We start from the raw sequence: 12,546 nt of genomic DNA on the forward strand, positions 1-12,546 counted from the left end.
TATGCTAGGGAAAGGTGCACAGCAATCTGTCTCTATTAGTGAAAATTACATACAGAATGCATTATATTAGGGGGAAATTGCTTGCAAAAATGCATACATTGGACAAAACGGGATACTAAAATGCATATAGCAGGAGAAATGCAAAAGAAAATCCACCTGATGTTTTGTGTGGACATTTTTTTAAAAAAAAAGTTAATTGATGGAGAAAGAGGATGAAATTAAGTATGGGAAAAAATCAGAAAATGAGTGAAAGTGAAATTGATAGATGTGTGCATCACTACTCATAATACTAGAACCCAGTGGGGTCATTCCCCGAAGCTGCTTAGTGGGAGATTCAAGACAGGTAAAACAAAGTACTTCTTCACACAGTGCACAGTTAAACTATGGAATCCACTACCACAAGATGTAGTGATGTCCACCAATTTGGGTGGCTTTAGAAGGGGATTAGGCAAATTCATGGAGGAGAAAGCTACCAATGGCTACTAGTCCACATGGCTATGTGCTACCTCCAGTATCAGTATCAGAGCTTCAGCTATTGGGTGGTATAGGAATGGAATGGAATGGAATGAATGAATGAATGAATAAATAAATAAATAAATATCAGTATGCCTATGTACACCAGTTGCTGGGGAACATGGGTGGGGTGGGGGTGCTGTTGAACTCATGTCCTATTTGTGGGTTTCCCATGGGCAGCTGGTTGGCCACTGTGTGAGCAGAATGCTGGACCTGATAGGTCTTCAGTTTGATCCTGCATGGCTCTTGTGCTTTTAAGGACTGGGAAAAGTCTTAATGATAAATAAAGAGCAGAGCAAATCTGTTTGCAGATTGTCTTGGTTGGTTTCAGAAAGGTGGCATACAAATACAATAAATAAATAAATAAATAATGAAGAGAGAAAACTGGGAAAATCCATTGATCCATATTTGAAATTGATGGAATGACCTACAAAGGATGGGTGGGTGGGTGTTGGAAGCACAGCTTGACCCTTCCCAAGTAGAAGCAAGTTGCCAGAGTGGCCACATAAACTGTAACAAATAGAAACAAAATCATTTTCCCCCCTTCCTTCAACCTTATTCCTTTTTTGAATTTCTACCCCAACATATGAATCATAAAGTAATTGGTGGAATCCAACTAAAATACAATTATGAACAAACAAACAACAGCCCCCAGATCCCAGCTGACTCGATGGATTTGGGAAGCAGGAGAGAATTCAAGGGTGTTTCTCGCACAAACAAACTGCCATCCATTCAGTGGACAACCCTGAGAAACAGGCTGTAAAGTTGCGGATTCTGAGTCTGTAATGATATCCAGATTGGGGGTGAAACTATCATGTGTTTTCCATTATTTATTGGTCCCCTGGTGTGATGGGGAAATGTACATGTGTGAGGGGAGGAAACGGGGGCTCATCACTCCGGACTCAAGGCAGTGGTCCCTGGGAATATATTACAGGTTTTGTTCCCAATTTTTTTAACAACCCCTTCCCTCCCCCTTCCCACAAGTCGAGGGGATTCTGTTCCAAGGTTTCAAGGAAGAACCAATTAAACTAAGCCCCCTCCTCAAAGAGGACAGCAATGTTGTAGCTTTACAACCTGGACCGTTGACGTGGGGGGAAGGGGCTTTCTGCCAGGAGCGTGATGTTTATTAACACCCCCTTCTCTGGCTTGTCACCCCACAAAATCCTGAGTAACCAGAGAGATTGTGTATAAATTCACAGTACGTGGCTTGTAACCCTATGCTCCAAGGTGAGTTGCTCACATTCTCACATGGCCGTGAGGAGTGGCAGACACAATGTGTGGGAAGGGGGACTTTTATCTGGTTTCAGCATGGCTGGGTCTAGACATTCCAGGCCTCGCGGGGGTGTGGGGCAGGGGCAATATCAATGGCGGTCATCTTTTACAGAAGCCAGCTGCACCCTTTGCACTGTTTCCTGGCTCTGTGCTTATGGAATCATCAGATTTTGGAGTTAGAAGGGATCTGGGAGCTCATGCTCAATGCTATGTCCATATAGCATTTTGTTGTCAGACATACAGGGCATCCAGCTAGGGATGCATGAGAAATTCGTTTCAGTTCATTTTTGATCAGGATTTTATCCTGTCCGTACCTTCCAGATCAAAGACAGACTCAGACTCAATCTGCAGTCGAAGTCTGTACATTTCCAAGCTTGCAGGGTGATTTGTGGACTGGAAAAAATTGAACTCGACAGCATGCGTCCATCTAAAAAATGTGCATGACAAAAATGCATACTTTTGAGAAATGTGCACAAATACGCTTTAATCAGTGGGAAAAGAAGGTGTACCTTAAAAATACACACAATTGATGCATACATTTGGAAAAAAAGAAAAAAAAACCCAAAGCTTGAAATCTGACAGGGTCTTGAGTCAGAACAAGCTTCAAGATGGAATTTCGGCGAGCTTGAATTTTGCTGATTCGCACATCCCTAATCCGACCAAACTCTTACCACCTATCCGATGGCTGAAATCTGTGCCGATCAATTGATAACATGTAGCAGTGTTGTCAGCTGGTTGTGGGAAGCAATTGGCAACAACCTACTTTTTCAGATGCTTGGAACAGATTCAAGTAGGGACCCTCAGTCATGGCTCACCTCAGGCTGGTCAGTGACAGCAGACTAGGGGTGGGCAGATCAATATCCTGTCCTCGTCAATTCTCTGTTTGCACATCTCCACCCATCAGTCCATCCCATCCCATTGCTGCATCACTGTGTGATTTTTTAAAAAATCTGCAAGCTTACACAGACACAGATCACATTTAGATCATTATTTAAACATGTGCATTTTCAATGCATTTCCTCTCAAAATGCACTTTTCTAAACACATTTTCTCTTAAACAATGCGCACATTTAGTACAGAACAGTCCTATACATTGTCTACTCAGAAGTAAACTTCATTAGCAGTATAGGAACATAGGAAGCTGCCTTTATACTGAGTTAGACCCTTGGTCCATCTAGCAAAGTATTGTGGACACTGAGTGACAGTTAGGGATGGTGGAGAATTCCTCCATGGACTCCAGTGAGGCTGGATTCTTAGAATCCAGCCCCCCGGAGTCTGTGGCGAAATGGACTGCTCCCCCCCCCGCCACCCCACGAAGCCCAGTCGGGACAGACCCTACCTGGCAGCTGCCGTCTGTCCCATCCATCCCGTCCACTGCCGCCTGTCTGCCTAGGGATGTACGAAAGTCCCCTTACCTGGCTCCACCTGGGGGGGAGGCGCTCCGTCCCTCCCCCTGAAATCCTTGCCGGGGGGGGAGGCACTCTGCGCCTCCCCCCGGAATCCTGGCTGGCCGGCTCCGCTCCACGGGGATTCTGTGGAGCCACTGGCTGGCTCTGCCAGCAGCCAGACATCCAGCTGCTGGCTAGCAGGGACGCAAAAGGCGGCGGCCGTAGCCACCGCCATTTGCATCCCTGTAGTCAGCCGTGATAGGCTACGTAAAGACTTACGTAGCCTATCACGTCTGGCTTAAAACAAAAACAAAAAAACCCCATACGTATGCAAATGTATGTAAATATTTACGTAAATATGTATGTAAGTATTTACGTAAGTATTTACGTAGACTAAGATGGCAAAAATAAGGGGGAATGCAAATAGCGTCCACTACGCTATTTGCGTTCCCCTTATTTTCGCCGTCTTAGTCTACGTAAATATTTACGTAGACTAAGATGGCAAAAAATAAGGAACACAAATGGCAGCAGCCGTAGCCACCGCCATTTGCGTATGCGTTTTTTTTTTTTTAAGCCAGACGTGATAGGCTACGTAAGTCTTTACATAGCCTATTACGTCTTGTAAAAAAAAAAAAGTGACAAGACTGCAAATGGCGGCGGCGGCAGCCAGTCAGAAGACCAGCCGCTGCAGCTGCCGCCGCCGCAGCCACTGCCAGAGCCACTGCCACCCGGAAGATCCTCCCCAGGTAAGTCTCGTCCCGGAGGGTATCCGCAGGGGGGTGGGGGGGCAGGCCGTTCCGCCACAGATTTTGGGGGGCCGAATGCACTGGCATTTGGCCTCACCGAGATCCGTGGCGGAATTCTCTGCCATCCCTATGTCTGCCTGTCTGTGGATGGGACGCAAATGGCGTCCGGCATAGCGGACGCCATTTGCATCCCTGCCTTTGGCTGTGATAGGCTACATAAATCTTTATGTAGCTTATCATGGCAAAGAACAGGGATGCAAATGGCATAGCGGACGCCATTTGGGTCCCTGCTCTTTGCTGTGATAGGCTACGTAAATCTTTATGTAGCCTATCATGGCCAAAGGCAGGGACGCAAATGGCGTCCGCTACGCCGGATACCATTTGCCGCGATTTGCATCCCAGCGGCCGGAAGTCCACCAGTGGCCGCAGCCGGCTGGTGAGGATTCCAGGGGGAGGAGGGACAGATTGCCTACCCCCACTGCGGACCCCCGGCAGACTGAAGGTAAGGCTGTTTTGTATATCCCTGGTGACAGGCAATGGCTCTCCTGGGTTTCAGGCAGGAGTTTTTCCAGCCCTACCTGGAGATGCCGGGGATCGAACCCATGCAAAGCAGGGGCTCTAACACTGAACTATGGTCCTCTCCACTGAAATCAGTGGGGCCTACTCTTAGGTAAATGTGTATGGGATTGCAGCCTATTCACACTTAAATGAGAGTAAACCTCATTGAATTCAATGGGACTTACTTCTGATTAGACATGCATAGGATTGCACTGTGAATGTATTTTCTCCCCAAAGATACATTCTAAACATATTTGGTAGGTGTGTGTGTATTGAGCTAAGAACTGCAATGGAAGAGTCAGGAAGTGTGAGAGCTGGTGGATAACTGATGGAGTTCCTCATATTAGCCTGGGAGATGTGAATCAGGAATCATAATAGGAATCCACAAAGGTCAGATCCCTACAATAGGTGCTGATGAGTGAACATGTTGCTCTTTGTCCAAAACAATCAAGGGTTGCCACAACTGAGTTCTGTGGTGTATGTGCATCTGTATTGATCTGGTGGAAGCCACTCTGGGAGACTCACCAGCTGAAGAGTGGAATTAAAAATGCTTACAAATAAATGAGAGAGAGAGAGAGAGAGAGAGAGATTGGGAGGCCTGAGATGCTGTGACAATCATACATAGCAACATTCAGTGCTGATGAGGAGCATGGGAAATGTAAAAATGCAATTCCCATGGCTTCCTGGGAAACATAATCTCCCATGGCTCCCTGTATCCCTGGATGCCAGCAATCATGGTGCTATCTGGTGCCTCAGTCCTTGCTACAGTATTCCCCTCAAACCTTCCCCACTGGGAAGATGTAGGTAGACTTCTGGAAGGTGTCTGCAATCTGATCAGAAACTGATTAATTAATTTACAAATGTATTTATCACTTCACAATAATCACATTGTCCACAGATCTTTCTGGAAGCCATTCACACACTGTAAGACAGCAGATGTCTGTGGGGTTCACCTTCCTGGATTTTCTCACCTGGGTGATGAGTTTTTGGCTCTTGGTGAGAGTACAGTGAACTGCTCAGGGCCCTCCCTGGGGTTCAATTACAGCCTGAGTGAATTCTTTCATGAGGGAAGGAATAGTTGGGGAGGGGGAGACAGCAGGGGACAAAAAATGACACAAGGCCCAGCTTGGACCTTTGCTTAGGTCTGCGTGATGGCGTCTTAGGTATCTTAATCTCCATTTCATGGGAATTTAACTCACATCACACTTACAGCATCTGGGAACATAGGAACATCAGAAGAACCATGCTGGATCAGACCAAAGGCCTATATAGTCCAGCATTCTGTTTACACTATTAGGGATGTCAGAGAATTTCTTCATGAATCTCGGGGAGGCTGAATACCAGCACATTCGGCCCCCCGAAATTGGTGGAGAAATGGTCTGCCCCCCCACGCCCCCCCCGGGACGGGACTTTCCTTGTGTGAATGTCCCTGGCGGCGGTGGCTCCAGCGGCGGTTCGGTGGCGGTTCGGCGATGGCGGCTGCGGCGGCTGGTCTTCTGACCGGCTGCCGCCGCTGCCATTTCCAAGGTAAAAAACAACAACAGCAACAAACGTGATAGGCTACGTAAAGATTTACGTAGCCTATCATGGCTAGATTTTTAAAAAACACTGTGATAGGCTACGTAAATGTTTACATAGCCTATCATGGCGGAGTGAAAAAAAAAACACCCGCGCGTACGTGGCAGCGCCCATGGGCACCGCCATTTGTGTTCCTTATTTTGGCACGTGTAGTCTATGTAAACATTTACGTAGACTACGGCAAAAATAAGGGGAACGCAAATAGCGTAGCGGGAGCTATTTGTGTCCCTTTTTGATTCGCCGTTTTAGCCTACGTAGATCTTGACGTAAGCTAAAACGGCGAATCAAAAGTGGACGCAAATAGCGCCCGCTATGCTATTTGCGTTCCCCTTTATTTTCGCCGTCATAGTCTAGGTAAATATTTACGTAGACTAAGGCGGCCAAAAAGAAGGAACACAAATGGTGGCGGCCGTAGCCGCCGCCATTTGCGTACGCGGGTTTGTTTGTTTTTTAAACTCACCCAGCCATGATAGGCTATGTAAAGATTTACGTAGCCTATCACGTCTTTTTTTTTTTTTTTTTTTTACCAAGACTGGAAATGGTGGTGGCGGCAGCTGGTTGGAAGACCAGCTGCCGCAGCCGCCGCCGCCCGGAAGATCTGCCCCAGGTAAGTCTCGTCCTGGGAGGGATCTGCGGGGGGGCGGGGGGGTGGCAGGCCATTCCGACACAGATTTGCACTGGCATTTGGCCTCACTGAGATCCGTGGCAGAATTCTCTGCCATCCCTAGTTTACACATGGCCAAGCAGCTGCCTGTAGGAAGGCCACAAGCAGGACAGGAGCTCAACAGCCCCCTCTTGCACGTATACTCTATATGATAATAGATGTGGCATATAGCCATTGTAACTCATAACCATTGATAGACTTAGGGCACAATCCTATGGGGATAGGTGTCTGCCTCTGAACTCGGAGGCGAACGCCTATCCAATGCAGGGCAGGAGAAGCGTGGAGGGAATTGTTCCCTTCCCACTTCTCCTGCCTTGTATTTGTGGCTAGACAGATGATTTCGGCTGTCTAGCCGTAGGAAGGCAGAGTGAGGGAGGAGGCTGCTGGAAGACACATTGGATGTGTCGTACCAGCATTTCTGCCCTCCCCACCCCGGAATGCCCCATTTTGGCCACTCTGTGCTCCTCTTCTGAGTGGGGAGCACTGGCAGCCGCCACCACAGCCACTGCCAGAGCCGCTGCCGCCCGGAAGATCCACCCCAGGTAAGTCTCGTCCCGGAGGGTATCCGCAGGGGGGCGGGGGGGCAGGCCCTGTGTCCTTAAGCTCCACCCTTGCCTGCCAGGCTCCACACCCTAATTCCCACATTCTGTGAGAGGAGGGAGAGAGACAGAGACACAAAGAGAAGACCTCCTTCCCAGCCCTCTGCTGTGGCTGCAGCACCAGCCACAGCACAAGAGGAAAGTGGAAGGTGGAGGGAGGAGGAGAGAGACCACTCCACCAGGTAAGGGAGTTTGGGAGTACCATAAGTAATGCATCAATTATTTATTTATTTATTGCATTTCTATAGCGCCCAATAGCTGAAGCTCTCTGGGCAGCTCACAACAATTACACATTCATTGAGAACCCCTAGTAAGTGGAGAATTCCTCCCCATCCTTCAAGCATCCCATCTCTCAGTGGGTTAGGGTAGATGATTTCCAATGTAACCTTTCATCTCTGTCATTCCATACTGTTTGCAATTGACAGACCTTGTGAATTGAGACCGGGAGAGGTTCAATCAGTTCAGAGTTCAATTTTATTTGCTCTCAAGGAGTCATTTTTAAAAGAAATCTTTCACCGTGAATGGCAATTAGGCAAACCTCAAGAAGTCAAGATGGGGTTGTCAGACCAGCTCCTCGAGGAAAAGCACACACCCTGAAACAAGCATGAGATGCAGAAAGAAATGCAGGCAGCCTGGACAGATCATGCCAAATTTTAATCTTGCGAAATGCAGAGCAACATACCTGTGGTGGCCTCACCCTGTCTTCTGGGTTCTCCTTGGCTGATCTGGACATAATGCCCTTTCTGAGGAAACCCAACCCATCTTAGTGGTCTCATTCATAAAATCAGGACTGAAATCAGGACCCTATATATTACTGCATCAGCCCTATATATGGCTATATAGATACTACCTCCTGTATCAGTGGCTGCATACTGGGGAATGTGAGTGCCTAACTGAGTTCTCTGGGTGTGGATCTTTACATAGCCAAAACACCACCATCCACACAGAAGAAGGTCTCAGCAGGATCGGGGAACCCCCAAGGTGGCCAGCTGGCCAGCACCCTGGACAGAAGCACTCCACATTGCAATATTTTGTTGCAATTCTCCCTTGTTACAGTATAAAACAGGCAGCGGGGGCAGAGACTTGATCAGGATTTGCAGTTGATGGGCAAGTGTTTTCTGACTCCCAATTATCTAACAACAGCAACCAAGAACAGAGGTTTTACCCCCTAAATTAGGTTGCTGAAAAAAAATGCTTGAGGGGGAAAACTGGGAGTGGATTTGTATGTAAGGACTCTTCAGCTTGGGCCTTGAAGAGGAAGCATTCACCCTCTGAGTCCCACTGCCATCCCATAAAACTGGGATCGTTTGGACTATGAAAGTCACAAGATAGCTGCCGGTACCACCCATTGTTCTGGAAGAAAAGGTTTAATAGTTACAAAGCTATCGTAATGTCTCTTCCTTGGCTTTTTGAACGGGCAAGAAGGAATGTCTTTTTAATCTAGATTATACAGTTGTTTTAATGTTCCATTGTTTTATGGTTTTTAACCTTCCTTGGTTTTTTAAATTGTTTTCATTGGTTTAAATTGCTGTGCAGTGCCTTGATGCCTTTTAAGCAAATTCAGTGGTATCTATAGGGATTAATAACAATCTTTAAAGAGCTTCCGCCACGCACTGAAAACATGGTTGTTCAGGCAGGCATTTGGGGTGGGTTAGGGTATTTTTAGAAATGTAATGTTTTTAATGTAGTGTTTTAAATTGTTCTTGTTGTACATCACCCAGAGTGGCTGGGTGACCAGCCAGATGGGCAATTAATAAATTTAATTAATTAATTAATTAATGTGAAGAATAAAAAAGCCTGATTGTTTGTGAGGTTACTCCCCAACCCCTGCCACAGCCAACCATCCCACTGCTCCAGGGGCATCGTTATAGGAGGGCACACCTGGGCACAGGCCCCGGATGTTTTTGAGCTGTTCTAATTTCCTTTTTTTTTTTTTTTACATTTTCCCATAGACTTGCATTGGAAAACAAAAACAGCCATAACTTTTTTAGTGTAAATGACAAATGTATGAAATTTGGAGGCTTGGTAGCCCCCATGGAGCTGATTGAATATGCCAAATTTCAGGCAGTTAGATCTAGGGATGTCAGAGAAATCCATCCGAAAGTCAAATGGGATCGAATTCAGACACATCCGGTCTGCAGAACCCTCCCCGCAATGGGGCGCCCCGGTCTACTCAGACCGGAGCTCACGCAGACCTTTTTTTTTTTCTCTGCCAAAAATTTTACGAAAGTATTTACGAAGGAAACTTTGCAAATCGGGACGAAAGACGGCAAAAGGGATTTAACGAAACTATTTAATAAATATGCAGTTTCCTATGACGATGTGGCTTTCTTTCGCTGGGAGGGACGGGGTCACAAAGTGCACGTAGCCTGCCTGAGGCTGAGTCACGAACTGCATGTAGCCTCATCTTTTTTTTTATTGTCTGTGAAGGTGAGGTCAGGTTCAGGTGAGGTCCAGTGAGCGAGATCCCTCCAGGCCACCCCCCCACCCCACCAGGAAGATAACGTCATTGAGGTGAGGGAACTCATCGACCATTTATCCCACCTTCACACATAGGACAGTGGTATGTGAGTGTCCAGCAGCCTCAGTTGCTCCAGTCCAGACTAGAGACCAGAGGCGCCACTGCTGCAGACAGAGTGTCCGTTTCCAGCAGCTGCAAGGAGTGTGTTTCTGTGTGTCCCTGTTCTACGGCACCGCAGTTCAACCTTTATTACAGTGAAGGTATGTTCTTTCATACGTTTACTTTACCTGAATGTGCCCCTATGCTTAGTGATTTTGGGGTGGGTTGGAGGAGCAGGGGGAACTGGGAAGGCATCCTCCAGCAGCCTTTGTTTAGGCCTGCCAGGAAGGACTCCATCCTCCATCCTCCTGGGCTTTCCAGGATTAATCCATGTGCTTTTCAACTCCATGTGCCCCTATGTACTTAGTGTTTCTGAGTGGGGTGGGGCGGGGGAACTGGGAAGGCATCCTCCAGCAGCCTTTGTTACGCCTGCCGGGAAGGACTCCATCCTCCATCCTCCTGGGCTTTCCAGGATTAATCCATGTGCTTTTCAACTCCATGTGCCCTATGTACTTACTGTTTCTGAGTGGGTTGGGGTGAGGGGAATTGGGAAGGCATCCTCCAGCAGCCTTTGTTAGGCCTGCCAGGAAGGACTCCATCCTCCATCCTCCTGTGTGTACTGTAGGCTTGTGTTTTTCCGGCCGCATGGATGGACTAAATCCTCCATCCTGGGCTTTTCAGCCTAATCTGCTGTACAATATGCCCCTATTTAGTTAGTATTGGATGGCTGGATTGGTGGGGAACTACTTCTGCACTGCACTATATCTGCGATTGTAGGCTGTTCACATGATTTCAGCTTTGCCACATGCATTTATGTCTCCTTCTGCCCAGAGACATGAGCATGGAGAAAAGAGGAACCCGTGGTCAATCCAGCACTCAACAGAGGCGTGGACGCCCAGCGAGAACATACACCGCTGAGGTTGCATTTCAGTGGTATTTTAAGAATGAGATGGAAGCGGAGGAAGCCCAAGGTGTGACCAGCAGCGACAGCAGCCCCAGCCCCAGTCCACCCGCACCCGTAAGCAGCGCACACCACCAATTACTGCCACAGAAAGTGGCACAGGCACAGCTGGCCACAACTCCAGAGGAAGAGGAAGAAAGTTCATGGATGGTGAGTGGAAGGGCAGTGTCTCCAAAGCGGATGAAAATGTTCCCGAGGAGACTCTACAGCGGCGGAATGAAAGTCAAGAAGTCTACGTCATTCCAGAGGATGATTCTGGTAAGACTCTGTCATCACAGGTGCTTGTAAATATCTGGATACAAATAAATATCTTCGAATATTTGAATAGTCCCTACGTTAGCCTTCTGCAACCTGCAGCCTTCCAGATGTTTTGGGCTACAACTCCCAGCATTCTTGACCATTGGTCATGCAGGCTGGGCCTGATGGGAGCTGAAGTCCAAAACCTTTGGAGGGAACCATTTGGGGAAGGGATCTTCTTCTTCAACACGACAAAACTTACACGACTGTTTTACATTCATTCATATTCATTGCTGTGAACATATTTCATATTATTTAAATGTTATATGGTACTCCAGTACTATTTAATTCAGGTGACTATCATATCTACTATTGTGGGCAAGAATCCCTTAGAAGAAATGGAGTAGCACTCATAGTCAACAAAAGGGTGGGAAAAGCAGTACTGGGGTACAATCTCAAAAACGATAGAATGATCTCAGTACGAATCCAAGGCAAACCATTCAACATCACAGTAATTCAAGTCTATGCCCCAACCACGGAGGCCGAAGAAGCTGAGGTTGATCGGTTCTATGAAGACCTACAACACCTTCTAGAAATAACACCAAAAAAAGATGTCCTCTTCATCATAGGGGATTGGAATGCTAAAGTAGGAAGTCAAGAAATCACCGGGATAACAGGCAGGCATGGCCTTGGTGTACAAAATGAAGCAGGACAAAAGCTAATAGAGTTTTGCCAAGAGAACATGCTGATCATAGCAAACACTCTTTTCCAACAGCACAAGAGGCGACTCTACACATGGACGTCACCAGATGGTCAATATCGAAATCAGATTGATGATGTCCTTTGCAGCCAAAGATGGAGAAGCTCCATACAGTCAGTCAAAACAAGACCTGGAGCTGACTGTGGCTCAGATCATGAGCTGCTTCTTGCAAAATTTCGGCTTAAATTGAAGAACGTCGGGAAAACCACTAAACCGTTCAGGTATGACCTAAATCATATCCCTGATGAATATACAGTGGAGGTGAGGAATAGATTTCAGGGATTAGACCTGATAGACAGAGTGCCTGAGGAACTATGGACGGAGGTCCGTAACATTGTTCAGGAGGCAGCAACTCAATCCATCCCAAAGAAAAAGAAATGCAAGAAAGCCAAGTGGCTGTCTGATGAGGCTTTACAAGGAGCTGAGGAAAGAAGGGAAGCGAAAAGCAAGGGAGAAAAGGGAAGACATACCCAACTGAATGCAGAGTTCCAGAGAATAGCAAGGAGAGACAAGAAGGCCTTCTTAAATGAACAATGCAAAGAAATCGAGGAAAACAACAGAATGGGAAAGACTAGAGATCTCTTCAAGAAAATTGGAGATCTCAAGGGAACGTTTTGTGCAAAGACGGGCATGATAAAGGACAAAGAAGGCAGGGACCTAACAGAAGCAGATGAGATTAAGAAGAGGTGGCAAGAATACACAGAAGAACT

Source organism: Heloderma suspectum, chromosome W (genome assembly GCF_057233095.1).
Source record: "Heloderma suspectum isolate Gila_16-S chromosome W, 16-S_ref, whole genome shotgun sequence".
In the NCBI taxonomy this organism is placed as follows: Eukaryota; Metazoa; Chordata; class Lepidosauria; order Squamata; family Helodermatidae; genus Heloderma; species Heloderma suspectum.